This window comes from Pelobates fuscus, chromosome 6, assembly GCF_036172605.1.
Source record: "Pelobates fuscus isolate aPelFus1 chromosome 6, aPelFus1.pri, whole genome shotgun sequence".
In the NCBI taxonomy this organism is placed as follows: Eukaryota; Metazoa; Chordata; class Amphibia; order Anura; family Pelobatidae; genus Pelobates; species Pelobates fuscus.
In genome coordinates, this window is record NC_086322.1 from 187,503,276 (window position 1) to 187,517,234 (window position 13,959).

The following is a 13,959-nucleotide window of genomic DNA, read 5'->3' on the forward strand; positions in this document are numbered from 1 at the left end:
CTTCCCTTAAATACTTCCAGTGTATTATATAAAACGCCTTCCAATCTGCATCCAAAGATAGAATTGCAGAGAAGGGGTCCGATCTATCCTAATCTGGTGAATAATATAGCTGAACCTTCTAGTTCCATCTGTGGTCTGCCTATCCAACACAAATCCATGGCCTCTTCTGGGGTGTCTGAGGGATGATCAATAAACAGACAATGTAAATTCACCTGTGTGTAGATAGCAGACACACTTAGTGGGTATTAGGTGAAACAAAAACACACAAATTACCCTTAGTTAACTGTATCGTAGATAAAGGATTCCTCTTATATCCTCAAGACAATAACAACAAAACACCAAAAAGATGGCAATCTACAATACAGAAATAATAGAGACGGACATAGCGCAATACTGTTGCAAAATAATTATAATCGTAGTTATAAATAATTGCACTCACAAAACCAATTTGATTGAAGGCATATCAAAATATGATGATGTGGATAATTCAGGACTTGTGGAGCATCAGAATCGTGTATAGGAGGAAAAAGACAAATAATAGTGCAGAGTATCCAAGTAAAAAATGACACACTTTATTCACAGGTACACTTACAAAATTGCAGTGTCAAATAGGCACATCAAGGTTCAGATGGAGTCACACATCCCAATGGAGAAATCCAGTGGAGCAGAGGAACCAGATGCATAAAAATTAAATAAATAAATAAAACCGATAATGAAAATAAAAATGCTAATACTCTAGCACTAAAAACAAAGCCCTACGCGTTTCGTTCAGAGATGAACTTCCTCAGGGGCATCGAGCATACAATCATCCATATGCAAGCATGAAAATCAAGTCCAGAAACCTCCCTTTTAAGTCCGTCCGGTTTGGCGCGAAAACGCCGGCTCAGCCGCTCACTTCCGGGTTCGGGCTACTTCCGGTTACGGCGTTCCGGAGTTGCTGTCCAAGCCTCAGTTTGATTTTGTTTATCAGTGCAGAGGTGGCACATAGGGAGAGTTCCGTTTTATCATAAACACAAGTCCATGGTATAAAGAAAAACAAATATAGTACATGAATTAACAGCATATCATATATATAGCCAAAAACAATCAAGATAACATAGTAAAGCCTATGACTAGTGTGAAAACACCTTAGGGGGAATAGAACAAAAAGAAACATAAGAAAAATACAAATAAATTTAGAATTAAAATTAAAAATAAATAAAGGTAAAGAATAAAAATAAAAATAAAAATAATAAATTAAAAATTAAAAATAAAAATAAAATTAAAAATAAAAATAAAATTAAAAATAAAAATAAATAAAAATAGAAATAAAAATAAAAATAGAATAAAATAAAATAAAAATAAATAAAAATAAAAATAAAAATAAATAAATAAAAATAAATAAAAATAAATAAAATAAAAAATAAAAAATAATTATAAAAAACAAATCAGATCAAAATCTACGTTCAAACCCCTTGGTTTCATGGTTTTCAATGTATGGATCCAATAACCCTCACGTTGTCTTAAGGTCATCATTAGATCCCCACCTCTTTCATTCAAGCTTACTTGTTCTATGCCAATGCATTTTAATGTATTAAAACTGAAGAGGGGGCAGCTATTACAGTGGACTGGCACTGAATGAGTCAATAGACCCTTTTTGATGTTATTTCTATGTTCTTGAAAACTAATTTTAAATTTTCTCCCAGTTCTCCCCACATACTGCATCCCGCACCCACAGGTGAGGAGGGATACCTAACCCTAACCCTAACCCTACCTCTACCCCAACCACTAACCCTACCCCAACCCCTAACCCTACCCATACCCCATCCCCTAACCCCAACCCTCTCCTGTTTTGCTACTTTTTAGAAATCCAAAGGACTTCGGCACTTCCGAAGCATCCGAATGTCCGAATTTCCAAAATTCGTCCGAATTTGTATTCGGAACGAAATGAATTGCACATGTCTAACAGATAAGTGGAGGGATTTGAAGGTTTCATGGCTGGGTAGGATGTATTCCTTAAAAATGTATTTTCACCCCAAAATGTTATACTTCTTATGAGCCATATCCTGTCTGTCCCGTTGTCAGTCTTCAGGAAAATCAATTCAGCTAAGATTGGGTACATTTGGTTAGGTAAGCCCAGGAGGATCAGATTTCGGTTTTACAGAATCCAAGAGTAAATCTTAGTAAATGGTGGTTTGGGATTTCATAAATTATTACTTTGCTGCGGACGCAGCGCAGGCCTTTAAAATTTAATTGATCTAAAAACCTGCCATAGAACTAGAAACCTGCCCTGGTGGTTATTATTCGAGAAGGAAAAGTTGCTTCTGCATTCACATGACTACTTTGCCAATACTTCCTACATTCAGGGCATGGGATGTATTGTTCAAGGAGGTAAAGGGGACTGCTTTGTGGTCCAGAGCTAAGCCACTATCTGTCTTAGAACATGTTACACCAGGGATTGACTTGGCTTTCTGGAGATTACTCTCTCCTAATACGATGGACGATTTCTTTTTAAATAATTCCTTACTCTCATTTGATACATTTAAATTAAAGTATGAATAAAGTATGATGAATCGGTTGCCCCAAATATGAAATTATTGCTAAAAAACTAAGTGAGCTGGTATCTACACTCAAAAATACACTCATTTAGAGAAGAACAATCTATATTGATGACCCAGATAAGAAACTAATTATTTAATTGTGTTACTCTATGTAAATTCTCGGCCCAAAACGAAATTAAATGTTATGAAAGCATGGGAGAGGGATTTCCAGACAGTATTTCTAGTAGATTACTGGATAGCCATTCCTTGGAATTTGAAGGGCATGACTCAGTGCTCTGCTATTCCGGAGAACCACTACAAAGTGATATATTGGTGATGCATGACCCTGTTTAGACTTCAAAAAGATATGAAGAATTTGACTGCTAACGTGATCATTTTTTAAAAATTGCAATCCCACAATATCATGGTAACTTATTTAATATAAATTTTTTGAAAAAAAGTTTTATACAAACCAGACACAATAAATAATTAAAATCCTACCATTGAAGAAATAACAAGCCCAGTCAACATGTTGATGACCAGGTGAGGACAGGGGAGGTTTTTCCATAGGGGCCCTCGGTGTAGTGGCCCACCAGTTTTTGATGGAAAAATATTATTGGCAGTAATGTAAGATCACTGAGATTTTTTTCTGAGAGGAATGGAGTAAGTTAAAACTTAAAATTTTCACTGCCACCACTACAGGGTGGGTGCACCTCGGAAGAGGTGTATTGCAGTGCTAGGCTCAGCCCCTCACATTAGACTCTGCCCAGGTGCACTCGGCTCCAGGCTCCTGGGACAAAGCATCAAATCTCCCACTCAGACCATCTGGAAGCAGAATTTGCCCTACCTGGCCCAAGGTAAGCCTCGGGAAGGGGAGAATATACTAGAGCTTTTTTATTTAGCCCCTACACCCTACTACTGCCCCTTACACAATAACTATAGCTATAACACGCCTACCACAGCCCTAAACCCCCACTACATGCATAACCCCCCCAATTCAGCCCTAAGCATCCATTACAGCACTAACACCACTACTACAACCCCTTACCCTCCCTATACAGCACCTATCCCCTCTACTACAGCACCTATCTCCCTACTACAGCCTAACCCCCTAAAACTGCCCCTCACTCCAAACTACAGCCCTATCCCCCACCAGAGCCCTAACCTACCTACTACAGCCCTATCCCACCACAACAGCCCCTTACTCACCATACTACAGCAGTAGCATTCCAACACAGTCCCTTACTTACTGCTACAGCCCCTAACTCCTCTACTATAGCACCTATTCTCCCAACTACAGCCTAAACCCCATACTACTGACTCTAATTCCCTATTATAGCCCCTAACTCCCTACTATAACACAAACCCCTCTACTACAGTCCCTTACTCCCTACTACAGCCCTAACCCCAGACTACAGCCCCTAGCCCCAGCCTACTACAGCCCCACCTATTCTACAGCATTTTACTTACTTCTACAGCCCTAACCCACCTACTACAGCCATTTTACCCAAATAACAGCTTGTATACCCAACTACAGCCCTTATAATAAAACAGCAGGTCCTTTCCCCAATGCAGCCCCTATCCCTATTACAGCCTTTAACCCCCCTATTACAGTCCCTTACCCCCACTACATCCCTAACCCCCCTAATTCAACCCTAACCCCACACTACAACCCTAACCCCACTACTACAGCCCCTTATTCTCTCTATACAGCCCCTAACCTCTGCCTTACTTACCTGTCTCTTGCTCTCTCCTATGGGACAGTGGTTTGCTCTCTCCTCCAGCTCTGCTTCATTCCTACTTGATATTTCCTGTCCTAGTGTTTCTAATACTCCACCTCCTATAGTCTGTAAGCTTGTTTGAGCAGGGTCCTCTTAAACCTATTGTACCTGTAAGCTTTCTTGTAATTGTCCTATTTATTGTTACACCCCCCCCCCCCTCAAAATATTGTAAAGCACTGCAGAATCTGTTGGCGCTATATAAATGGCAATAATAATAATAATAATAATAAGTTGTTGGGGTTCCAGGTCAATTTGATGCCCAGATATTTAATAGGCTGCAGGCTAATTTTCAGTTCGGTCGTTTGTCCTAACCATGTAACATCCATCTCCGACATCCTTAGGAACATGCCTACGGACTTATCTATATTAATTTTATATCCCAAAACCTGCTTGTATGTTTCCAACAGGTCAAGGAGACAAGGGACTGACTTTTTCGGGTTAGTGAAGTTGGGTAGGACTTTGCCCGCATATACGGATACTTTAAATTCATCAGATGCCACTGTAATTCCTTTAATTCGTGGGTTTGTTCTGATTAGGTGTAGCAAGGGCTCTAGAGCCAGTATGAACAGGGGAGGGGATAAGGTACAACCCTGGTGAGTGCCGTTTTGCAGCTCAAAAGGTTGTGGAGTTGCTCCAGGTATTATTGTGTGTGCCCTGGGATTTCAGTACAGGGCTCAAACTGCCGTCACAAAGGCAGCTGGCAAGTTCATTTTTTTCAAGAATGTGAATATATAGTATTATTGGACTCTGTCAAACGTCTTCTCTGTGTCCATGGAAAGGACCAGAGAAGGCGTTCGAGATCTCTCAGCCCACCATATCAGATCGGCTGCTCACCATGTATTTTCATATAGTTTGATCAGGTCCCTGATCAGCCGCCTAATTTCTCTCAGTTCCATGGTCGTGGTTTGGGTTGCTGTCTGTTTATGTTGCATATCTGTTTTGCTGAGCTGTTTTTGCAGTTCAGTCAGTCTGTCGTATTTTATCTTTTTTTGTTGGGTTGCTATTTTTATGAGCATCCACTGTATACAGTCTTGTGCGCCACCCATAGTGTGGTTGGCGATATGTCAGGAGTGTAATTCGTCTGGAAATATTGTGTATTCTCCTGGTGGATTCTTTCGTTTATCTGTGGGTCTCTGAGAAGGGAGGCATTCATTCTCCACTTCCATGGTGTATGTGTACCAGGGACGCTCATGGTGAGTTCTATATCCACAAAGTCAGACCATGAGATAAGACTAATCGTGGATGTTTTAGTCCACTGCATACCTGTAAGAAATTACAGTTTACCCTTCCACACAGGGTCCCTGTTCTTTGAGGAAGGTGCAACAAATAAAACACACGAACAAGGGTAATAAAATAAATAAATTCACTGGTAATACATCAGGTTTAATAAAATAGTATTAAACATAGAAACCTCAATAATTAATAACATTCAAGTCACAGTGTATCACAGAAGAATGGAATAATCACACTTTCCATAAATACAATATCTCAAATAATCAATTAAGGCAACCACAATATATATTGGTTATTAACTTGCATCAGAATAATAAACAGTTCATATACAAGCTACAAAACAAAGACCACTCATAGATATATAGTAGTAAATGCATTAACAATGTGCTCTAAAGTATAATACACAACACATATACAGTATATACAATAATTCAACCTGCTCTATAATCTAATACACAGCAAATATATTGAGGTTAAACCAAACAACACACAATGATATAAAACAATACAGTACCACAACTATCACAGAAAACAACCAAGTATCCCAGTCAAATATAGTTACCAACAGAGTGTAGATCTGTATATTGAAGTCTCCTCTGGACCTCTTGGTAGTCTCCTTGAAAGCTCCTACCAGAACTGCCCCCCTTCTAGCCATTTTGGGCCTACATTTATACAGCTTTTTCTCTTTGAAGTTGTTCCTTCCATTTACCCATATCTTCCCTCCATCTACCTAAATTATCTTGGGGGCATGTGATGGGTTTGGGAGCTAAACAATAAATTCCTTATTTCTTGTTTGATGTAGGTGGTTCACAATAGAAGTAAACAGCTATTTATTATTTAAATTTATAAGTTGGGGAAAACTCATTAACACCCTATTGATAACACAAAACTCAGGATGAACAAACTGGTCTAATATCCTGTTCTAAGGTATGCTTTGTTAACAGTAAGACAAAAGGCCTTTGATTTTGGAGTTGATAACCCCAACTGTCCCATCTACATTAACAGTTAGATCAAAGACTGTTTGTCCTGGAAATGACACCACCTTGTTCCTCCTGGTTTACATGGCACTTGTAACATCTCCTTTTGATATTAAAGGTCCAAAGGTCAATCATACAGATCTACATTCTATTTCTTAAATTTGATTTACCTTCTAATTTGATTCTAATTCATCATTTCTTACACACCCATATGATTGGTGAGGAAAGGGTCAATGCGGGAATAGGAGGCATGTGCGGTCAAATAAAACATATAGTCCCTTGTACCAGGGTGCTGGATCCTCCAAGGGTCCAACAGTTCTGTATTGTGTATGAACCTATTTAAAAGTATATCTTGTCATCCCCTATTTTGTGGATGGGGGAGAAGTTGTCCCCCTCTACGGTCAGTCGATGGGCATGGTGTCGCGTTCAAGTCACCTCCTAGTATTAAGATCCCTCTAGGCCAGGATAGGCAACCTTTGGCTCTCCAGATGTTGTGGACTACATCCCCCATAATGCTCTTACACACATAATGCTGGCAAAGCATCATGGGAGGTGTAGTCCAAAACATCTGGAGAGCCGAAGGTTCCCCACCCCTGCTCTACGCAGAGTTTTTGTCAAGGTTTCTAGTTCTGTCCAGAGCAGTTTGTTAGGAGTGCTTGGTGCGTATACGTTAAGTAGGTGGTAGGTGTTGGAGATGAGAGTACATGTCAGGACCACATACCGTTCATCAGTGTCTGTCTGAACTCCTGTGATTTGGATAGGGCACCACTTGTGAATCAGGATTTCTAGCCCATTTTTTTACACAGTGCTCTAGGTGCATATGCTCTTGTATCAATATGGTCTGTGAGTTGTGTCCTTGAGCTACGTGGGATGTGAGATTCTTTAATAAAGGTTATGTCTGCTTTGTAGCATCTAATCTCTCTGAGCAAGAGTCTACACCTGAGCTCCATGCTATGGTGTTGTATGGTGTGTCAGTAGGCTTACCCAGCGTTGGCCTCACCTTCCACTTACAGTGCGCTTAGACTGGGACCAGCGTTGTCCACCCAGGCTGCAGACTTTGAAGGGAAGGACTATGTCCAAGTTCGAGGGGGGAGTAGGGGGAAGGGAAGGGAAAGGGGAAGGGGAAGAGTAGCGGGAGAAAGAGTGAGAAAGAAAGAGGTAGAAGAATAAAAATGGTTGTATACAATATACAAAAAAAAAGAAAAAGCAGATGAACAAGTTAGTACACTGTACGTCAGTAAATTAACTTCATTATATGTACAATTCTGTAAGTCTGTTGTTTACGGGTTTAGCGGTTGCCAGGATCTATGGGGGTGGGCATCCACCACGTCGGGGGGAATCACCTCTAACGGGGGGGAGCTCAGCTATCTAGCACCCTTACAAAGCTCATATTAATGTAACAGAATCCTACCTGTCCTGGTCTGGGTGGGGGGGGGGGTTCCTTTCTAGTGTGGACTTGTCCAATACTGCGGGGTGTGTGCTCTCTAACCCAGTGGAATGTAAGGTGGCCTGTGATTCGATATGTACACCGATAATGGAACAACAGTCGGTCTCACTCGGAGGTGTGAGGTGTTAGGGGTCTGCGTCTTGGTATTCCTATGGCAGGAGCGGGTCATGCTCCAGCGAAGTAGTACTGTCCGAGCATCCAGTGGCAGGGGTGGGTTAGCCTAGGGGGGGAGGGCCCATGCAAGGTCTAGCTCTATTGGCAGTCGGTCCTGCATCCACAGTCATGTCGTATGCCTCAATGCTTCTGATAGACAGCGGGTTATGAAGGCTTGCGGGTGCTTAAACTTTAGGGAAATTTACATACATTTCATGGGTTCTGTGGTTGGGCATAAGTCCCCGGTAGATCAAATCCTCTCCCCTGTTGGGGCCCTTCATCTACTATCCGCCCTCTGTCCCATGTCCCGTGCTCACCATCCGCTGCCCTCAACGCATGCAGTTTCATTTTAACACCAGACATGTAAACACATTACCAATCTTAACTTGTCTAACAATAACTGATTATCTATTGAGCAAAATACCAACTCTTGCATCTAAACATTCCATATGCCATTTGTTCGACCTCTTTTCGTCCCCCTCTTTTTTCTTTTGTTTTTCAATAAAAAACAAAGAAACCTTTTCACTTTCCTTTTGTTACTTTCTTTTCTTTCTTTCTTTTTTTTTTCGTTGTTGTTTATTTTATGTATTTTTGTTGTTTTTTTCCCTCAAGAGTATGTGTGTATCGGAGTTGATGAGTGACAAGCTAACTATCGGCATACACCATTTAACTATCTAGGTTCCCTCAGCATGTCTCAATGCCCTGTCTCTCAACCCTCATTCCATGGACTTCAAGTAGTTACCCCGTCTTTGTCTCATCAGACAAGTCCTGCACTATTACTCCCTCTGTGTCAATATCAATGGTAACTCAACCCTGGTTAACTTCCAACAACTTAAACCCAAAATAGAAATTGTAAAACCATAAAATTATGAAATTATGAGATAGCTTGCATGTGGCATGGTCCACAGGCCTTTCCACTGTGTCAAGTTTTCAGTCTGCAGCTCAGGCCGGTCAGAGACTTCGGTCTTCCCATTCTGTAGGCAATGGTTCAAGTGTCCCTGTACCGCTAGACGGAAGGAGCATATCTTCGGGTAACACCACGCAAAACGGATTTCTTTTTTGCGCAGCAGGTCGGTCACAGGTTTCCATTCCCACCTGCGGATGAGTGTGGCCAAGGCGACATCTTGGTACAGTTGTAGGTCAGTCCCTTCATATGTAAAGGTCTGTGTCCTGCTGTGTCTCAAGATGGCCTCCTTTGTTTTGAAATAATGCCACTTCTTGATAACGTCTCTGGTTTTGATGTTCTTTGGGCCTCTGGCTCTGAGGGCTCTGTGGACTCTATTGACTAGCCATTGGTGTTCGGGGATATCTGGCAGACTTTGTGCTGTGATGCGGGCCCCAATAGTAGAGATTTCGGCCTTCAATTCCACGGCCGTGGGGGCAATTTCAGCCACTAGGTACCCCTTCACTTCCGCCAATGAGTGTAGTATGGCACTGGAGGAAGCCTCCAAGGGATTACCTGTGTGGTCAGTCGATCCAGCAGGGCCCAATGAATTTGTGAGTCCGCTGGCAGTAGGCCTTTACGAGGTGAGCATGTCGGCCACCGATGGAACTTCTCTGTGGCTCTTTTTGGCCGACTTGCAGCTGGACATCCATACCGGAGCGAACTCCTCATCTTGGCTTTATGCAGGGGTGGGTTTCCGTGCCTTTTGTGCAGGTTGTAGCTGATTACAGGGCGGTTTGATGAGTTTCGGGTGCAGAGCTCTGACTCTATGCGGACAGCACGATCGGCAGTCAAACCACGCCCCTTAATTTGTTGCTTTTTTAAAGCTAGAAATTCCAGGGGCAGGGCCAAAGTATTTTGGTGCTCCTACTATCGTGAATTAAGATTAACATTTTTGTAAAATTAGTCTGTTTGATTTATTTATGCTATTAAAGAAGTCTATACATTTTGGGGTGTATGTGTAAGAATACAGATAGTATAATGTGTATTCTTGTCTCCACCTACACCCCGGTTAACTCCTAAACATATATATGTATATATATACAAAAAAACACATGCAGGATTGGTGTGGTGTGCTATAAAATCAAATGTGAAGGTCACCAATAAAGTAGTATACATACACTGGTAACAGATCTGCTGAAATATGCTGGTTAGATAATATCCAAAGAGGAACAATAATTCAAGCTTTAATCACAGGGTTCCGGATCCCAAGGAGTGATGGAAAAACAACTTCTGAATAGTGGATGTCCCAGATAGGGTGAGTAAAAACCTCTGAAGGCCCCAAAATAGTCAGACCGGTTTCGTCCTTTGGACTTTCTCAATAAAGAGCTTAGATCTTTTCACAGCCATTGCAGTTTTAAACCTAGTCAATAAGTGATTTAATAGGGTTAAGTCCTATCAGTTGAGTTAGTACTTGAAACCCACCAAAAAGATGGCCGCCGGAATCACTTACGGCGACTATAATAAGAAGCTGTTAGATGTTGGGTTAATATCCCAGTTTCTACCTAGATGTCATCTCCCAGATGGACCAATAAGTGTAAAAAGGATAATAAACTATCAGAGGGGCAAGAGAGAGACACGGGGTCGGGGGGAAGAAAGAGATAGAGGGGAACGAGAGAGACACAGGGAGAGGGGGAGAAAGAGACAGAGGGCAAGAGAGAAACACAGTGGGAGGGGGAGAAAGAGACAGAGGGGGAGAGAGAGACAGGGGGAGGGGGGAGAAAGAGACAGGGGGCAAGAGGGAGACAGGGAAGAGACAAAGGGGCAAGAGAAAAGAGACACAGGGACATTGGGGAAAAGTCAGAGGGGTAAGAGAGAGACACAGGGGGATGGGGGAGAAAGAGACACAGGGGGAGGGGGAATAAAGAGACAGAGGGCTAGAGAGAAAGACGGGAGCAGGGAGAAAGAGATAGAGTGGAGAGAGAGACAGGGGGAGAGGGGGGAAAGAGACAGAGGGGGAGATAAAGACAGGGGAGTGGGGGGAAAGAGACAGAGGGGGAGAGAGAGACACAGGGGAGAAAGAGACAGCGGGGCAAGAGAGAGACACAGGGGGAGTGGGTGAAAGAGACAGAGGGGGAGAGAGAGACAGGGGTAGTGGGAAGAAAGAGACAGAGGGGGAGAGAGAGACACAGGGGGATGGGGAGAAAGAGACAGAGGGGGAGAGAAAGACAGGGGAGTGGGGAGAAAGAGACAGAGGGGGAGAGAGAGACACGGGGGAGGGGGAGAAAGAGACAGAGGGGCAAGAGAGAGACACAGGGGAAGGGGTGAAAGAGACAGAGGGGGAGAGAGACACAGGGGGAATGGGGAGAAAGAGACAGAGGGGAGAGAGACACAGGGGGAATGGGGAGAAAGAGAAAGAGGGGGGAGAGAGACAGGGGAAGTGGGGAGAAAAACAGTGGGGAGAGAGACATTGGGGGAGGAGAAAGAGACAGAGGGGGAAGAGAGGGGGAGAAAGGCACACAGTGGGGCTGGGGCAAGAAAGAGGTACACAGAGGGACTGAGGTAGAGACAAAGAGACACAACAAATAGAGGTACAGAAGGCAAAGGGATCAAAGTGATACACACGGTTTGTAAGTGGGCAAGCTGTACTAGGAGGAGAGAAAGAGGCACACAGAGGCACACAGAGGGAATTTGAACCTAATTTAAAAAATAAACATTTCATGAAATATCAAGATATTCTGTGACCTGAATACTATGGATCATATACAATCTAAACAATGAGCATGTCATTTAAAAGCATATGTTCCAATGTCTTTTCTCCTCATTGATTTGTAACATAAGATTCATATTTCACATATTTTTCTCTTCTGTTTTTCCTTTCTCATCCATGAACCCCTAGTGACCATTTGCTGTGATACAGATCACCCCCTTAAATTGTAGTTTATAAACGCAGTCATTAATCTAGAATGTTTTTCTTGTGTTTGTAAATCATCTGCAATGTATTATAATACTTGAATTTTCAGTTGTTGTTTTTTTTAGAATAATGTTTCCTATTGAATTGTGTGTGTGCTTTTTTTAACCCCTTAACGCCGTTACGACGTTCTATGCCGTCACGCTTTAAGTGGGCCCTGAAGCGCCTGGTATACTTACCTTACCGGCGCTCTGCTTCGGGAGGACTGCCTCACAGCCCAGGCAGCCCCCCCACGGCAAATCAGGCCCCCGGGGGCCATGTGATCGCTCTCAAAGAGCGATCACATGGCACCCTATAGCTGGCTGTGGATCTGCCAGCAGGGGGACTGTCTAAAATATCAGACAGTCCCCCTGCTGGTGGGATCTGTAAAAAAAAAATATTAAAGATGTTTAAAAATAAAATAAATATATTTATATATATATATATATATATATATATATATATATATATAATATATGTATATATATTATATATATAATATATATGTATATTATATATATTTAACGTCATACATAGTGCATTTTAATACTAATATAAGTACATATATTAGTATTAAAATACACTTAGAATGACGTTACATATATATAATATACATATATTATATATATAATAGATATATACACATATATTATATATATATAAATACGTATAATTACAATAATAAATAAATAAAATAATAAAATGTATAAATAAAATATTGAAACAAAATAATAAGTAATATAAATTATATATACATATGTAATTTCATTCTAACTGTATTTTGTTATTAATATATATATATATATATATATTGGTAACAAAATACACTTAGAATGACATTCTATATATATATCTATCTATATATAAAATGCAAATAACCGCAAATATATATATATAGATAAATACATATAATTACATAAAAGATTACATTAGTATACACGTAGAATTTAAATACCTATAAATGCATATATATTAAAATTCTACGTGTGTATTTAAGTAATCTTTTAACATAATTAGGTGATTTGATTAATTCAAATTTGATTGACATACCTGACAACACAGGGAGAAAGTGCAGAGAATTTAATTTGCAAGCACTATATTTGACCCTGAAACTCTCCAAGACAACATAAAACCTGTACATGGGGGGTACTGTTTTACTCGGGAGACTTCGCTGAACTCAAATATTATAGTGTTTCAAATTGGTAAATTGTATTACAACGATGATATTTTAAGTAAAAGTTACGTTTTTTGCATTTTTTTTACAAACAAACGGCTCTTTTATGGACTATATTATTGTTGTAATATGTTTTACTGTTTTAAAACACTAATATTTGTGTTTAGTGAAGTCTCCCGAGAATAACAGTACCCCCCATGTACAGGTTTCATGGTGTTTTGGAAAGTTAGAGAGTCACATATAAGGCCTGCATTTCATTTTTTTGACATTGAAATTTGCCAGATTGGTTATGTTGCCTTTGAGAGCGTATGGTAGCCCAGGAATGAGAATTACCCCCATGATGGCATACCATTTGCAAAAGTAGACAACCCAAGGTATTGCAAGTGGGGTATGTCCAGTCTTTCTTAGTAGCCACTTAGTCACAAACACTGGCCAAATATTTGTTTTTTGCTTTTTTAACACAAAAACAAATATGAACGCTAACTTTGGCCAGTGTTTGTGACTAAGTGGCTACTAAAAAAGACTAAACATACCCCACTTTCAATACCTTTGGTTGTCTACTTTTTCAAATGGTATGCCATTATGGGGGTAATTCTCATTGCTGGGCTACCACACCGTCTCAAAGGTAACATTACCAATCTGGCAAATTTCTATTTGAAAATGGAACGTTCTATATTTGACCCTGTAACTTTCCAAAACACCATAAAACCTGTTAATGGGGGATACTGTTGTACTCGTGAGACATCGCTGATTACAAATATGTGCATTTTTGTGCAGTAAAACCTAACAGTATTATGACATTCACAGCTAAAATGTCAGACGGAAATACAAATTTAAAAAAA